The 4155-nt window shown below is 38.6% G+C and overlaps 1 non-coding gene across 1 annotated transcript; it reads right to left on the bottom strand.

The window, feature by feature from the left end:
* Window positions 1-3607: 3607 nt before the first annotated feature.
* On the bottom strand, window positions 3608-3714 carry LOC141662571 (small nucleolar RNA R71). Its single transcript, XR_012550679.1, has one exon. It is a non-coding gene; the product is annotated as a small nucleolar RNA R71 (small nucleolar RNA).
* Window positions 3715-4155: the final 441 nt, after the last annotated feature.

Raw genomic sequence — 4155 nt, 5'->3', positions numbered from 1 at the left:
AAGAAAAATTTCGAATTGCTCAAACAAAAGGAAAGGGCTTTTCTGACTCAAGAAAATGACTGGGCAGCCGATGGAGCAAATGAAGATGATGATGTTGAGTATGTCAACCTAGCCCTGATGGCTAATTCTGATGAAAATGAAACTAGTCCATCAAGCAACCAGGTAATTACTACTGACCTCTCTCAGCTTTCTAAAAATGAATGCAATGAAGCTATAAATGATATGTCCAATGAATTATATCATTTACGTCTTTCCCTTAAATCACTAGCTAAAGAGAACACGAAAATTAAAGAGAATAATTTGTTTTTAAGTGATAGGAATGCTGTGTTAGAGGGTAAGGTAATTGAGCTTGAAAAGATTAAAATCAAATGCTTATCTGTTGAGAGTGAACTAGAAGAGTTTGTTAAGAAAGTAGAAATTCTTTGTAAACAACTAGAACGTGAACAAGAAGTAATCAAGGCCTGGAAAACATCTAGGGATATCAGTGCTCAGATTGTCAAGGTTCGGGGAATTGAATCACTCTGTGAGAATTCCTGGAAGAAAAACAAAAAGGAACTGGAATTAATTGATGGATTTTCAATATATGTGAAATCAACGGATGATGAAAGTTATCTGTTGAAGGAAGAAAAGGAGCATCCGTTGAAGGCTCATCAATTAAAATAGGCAAATGATTCTAAAAAGGATAATTTAAAAAATCTCAATAAGAAGTTTGGTTCAACTTCCAAGAACTTTGTCAAAGAAGAGGCTAGCACATTCAAAGATGCCAGTAAGGTGAATATATGACATGACTTTAGATCAGTTGAAAAATAGGCTTAAGTTGGTTGAGGATAAAAAGGAAACTAAAAGGAAATCTAATAGAAATGGGAAGGTAGGGATTAACAAACACAACAATTACACACCTGATAAGTATGCTCCTAGAAAAAGTTGTGTGCATTGTAAAAGTGTTAATCATCTATCTGCTAACTGCAAGTCTGTTAAGAATGCTCCCATGCCTTTAACTCCTTCCATGCCTAACATGTCTATGTCATCTCTGCATGTTATACCTGTTATGTCTCAATAGAATCCTCATGCACATTTTGCAAACATGCCATATGTTAATAATCCTTATTTTGCTGCATTCAGTATGCCTCAAATGCCATACAACATGCCTATGTGGAATAACATGTTTGCACAATCTATGCCTTATTAAATTCAACCAAATGTGCTAAATGATTATGTGACTAACCCTACACTTCAACCAACTACATCTGAGACCAAGGTTGACCCAATGTTACCTAAGTCGAAAGGTGCAGGAAGTATGAAGTCTAGGAAAAGGACTAACAAGGCTGGACCCAAGGAAACTTGGGTACCAAAATCAACTTGATTTAATTTTGTTGTGTGCAGGGAAAAAGAAGGAATCTATGGTACTTGGACAGTGGTTGTTCAAGGCACATGACAGGAGATTTCACCCTACTCACAGAGTTCAAGGAGAGAGCTGGTGATAAGTGGCATTTTATACCACTTAGAACGTCTTAAAATGGCTTAAATTGGTGTCTTGAAATCAAGTATTTTGTGTATTTGATGCGTTTTTCTAGTGTTTATGCATTTCAGGGTATTAGTTGCATTTCGGGGGAGGAATCATCAAGAATAAGCCTTGGCATGTGTTCACCATTGCGAGAGGAAAGGAATGGGCAAATTACGGCGAAGAAACGGAGCAAACCTGGATTTTTTCCAGTAGAGGCCTGCGCGCCCACGCAGCAATGCTGAGCGGCTGCGCAGCAACCTGCGCGCCCGCGCAACTATGCTGAGCGGCCGCGCAGGGTCGGGGAAAAAGATAAATTATTTTAGACTTCTACTTCTATTTGGCTTCTAACTTCTATGTAATATGAGTTTTATGGGACTATTATATAGGTAGATTTGAGACATTTTCACAGAGAGTATTAAGGGGATTATGTTTTAGATTGTGTTTTACGCAAGAAGCGAAGGAGATAAGGAAGAAGACCGATTTAGCACACCGCAACGAAGAGGAAGCATATATTCTTGTGATTCTTGTTTCGTTGTAACGTTGGATGCTAGTTTTCTTGCTTTGACTTATTTACTCTTGTGACGTACTCTGTTTAAATATAATTAGTTTAGTTATTATTTTCTTGTGTTTGTTTATCATGATTTCATATGAACCCATGATGGCGATAAGTTCTATTATGGGCTAATCGTGATCATGGAGTTGCAACGGATTTATTATGGAATTCTTTAGTTAATTGTTTAATACTTTAGTGTGTGATGATTGCATGATATCTAGTATTGGTTGTGCGTATTCATCTTATGTGCGTCGCGAACATATAAGATAGGGTGTTAATCTCTTGTGAAGCGACGGTGGATCTTGAGATTTAGAACTTGCCATGCTAGCATAGGTTCATGTACGTTGTGCATGATTAGTGGGTAACTCTAACAGTTTTATTTGCCCTATGTAATCAAAAAGGAATAACTTGTGCTTAAATCGTTGTGTTGTCAATTTCTGTAGACATATAGGAACTCAACATAATTGATGACTATTCAACTTCTATCTTAATTGTGGATGCTTGGTAGAATGGTATTAGTACAACGAAAGTTGGTTTTTATCATTTTCGTGTTATTCGATTAATATCATCAGTGTCACATGCTAAAGGTAATAACAATGGCTATAGAAGGAAGTAATAATGAAGTTGTGATCTCATCAGTGTTTTATTATTGATAAATTGAAGTGTTAGTTAAGTGGTTAATTAAGTAGTTAATTATAGTAATATTTAATCAACCATTTTAAGTGTTATTATCTTAACATTGAGAAGTAATCATACATTGGTGAGTGAGTTTAATTAGACAATAATTTAGTCTGAGTCTCTGAGGGAACGAACTAGAAAGTATTATATATTACTTGCGAACGCGTATACTTGCGTGAATATTAGCGCGTGTTTTCGCCCTAACAAGTTTTTGGCGCCGCTGCCGGGGACTCGGCGTATTTGTTTAGTTTATGTACTTACCATCATTGGTCATTAGGACTCAGTGATTAGGACGTAGTAGTTACTTACTCTTTTCGGTTGTGTTTCAGGTACTTTAGCAAGCGTTTATGCAAACTCGTTCTCGTGCTCGCAAGAGGACTTTAGATACAGCTGAGGAGACAGACGAAGTTCTTGATATTCCGGAGAAGTTAGATTTTGAGGATTCGGATTCAGGAACTGAGCAGAAAGAACCAGTAAACATGGGAGATCTTATTGTTCAAGCTGATCCAGCTCTTATGGATTTTTCTCAGCCTAAAATTGATGACATTCAGTCAAGCATCCTTCATCCGGCTATTCAAGCTAACACCTTTGAAATCAAGCCGGGCACTATTCAGATGGTGCAAAATTCTGTTTCTTTTGGAGGAGCGGCAACTGAAGACCCCAACATGCACATAAGGAATTTTGTCGAGATCTGCAGCACTTTTAAGTATAATGGCGTGACTGATGAGGCTATCAAGTTGAGGCTTTTCCCATTCTCACTAAGGGACAAGGCTAAAGACTGGTTACATTCTGAACCAGCTGGGTCCATCACTACGTGGCAAGATCTTGCGCAAAAGTTTCTGGTGAAGTTTTATCCGATGGCAAAGACTGCTGCTATGAGGAGTGCTCTTACTCAGTTTGCGCAGCAACCTACAGAATCTATGTGCGAGGCTTGGGAACGCTACAAGGAAATGTTGAGAAAATGTCCACATCATGGAATGCCGGATTGGATGGTGATCACTGGTTTCTATAATGGTTTGGGGGCCCAATTTCGGCCCATGCTCGATGCAGCAGCTGGAGGCGCCTTATGGGCTAAAAGCTATACTGAGGCGTATAATCTTATCGAGACGATGGCTGCAAATGAGCATCAAAACCCAACTCAGAGGATGACGTCAGGCAAGGTAGCAGGTATTCTGGAAGTTGATGCAGCCACCGCTATTGCAGCCCAGCTCCAAGCGCTATCAATGAAGGTTGATTCTTTGGCTACGTATGGAGTTAATCAAATAGCTTTGGTTTGTGAGCTTTGTGCAGGTTCTCATGCTACGGATCAGTGTTCTCTTGTAAACGAATCTGTTCAGTATGTGAATAATTATCAGCGACCTATCATCCTAATAACAGAAATCATCCAAATTTCAGCTGGGGGAATAATCAGAATGCTATT

This window comes from Apium graveolens, chromosome 5 (genome assembly GCF_009905375.1).
Source record: "Apium graveolens cultivar Ventura chromosome 5, ASM990537v1, whole genome shotgun sequence".
NCBI lineage: Eukaryota > Viridiplantae > Streptophyta > Magnoliopsida > Apiales > Apiaceae > Apium > Apium graveolens.
Note: the sequence above shows the minus strand (reverse complement) of the source record. Positions and strands in the feature narration are given on the sequence as shown.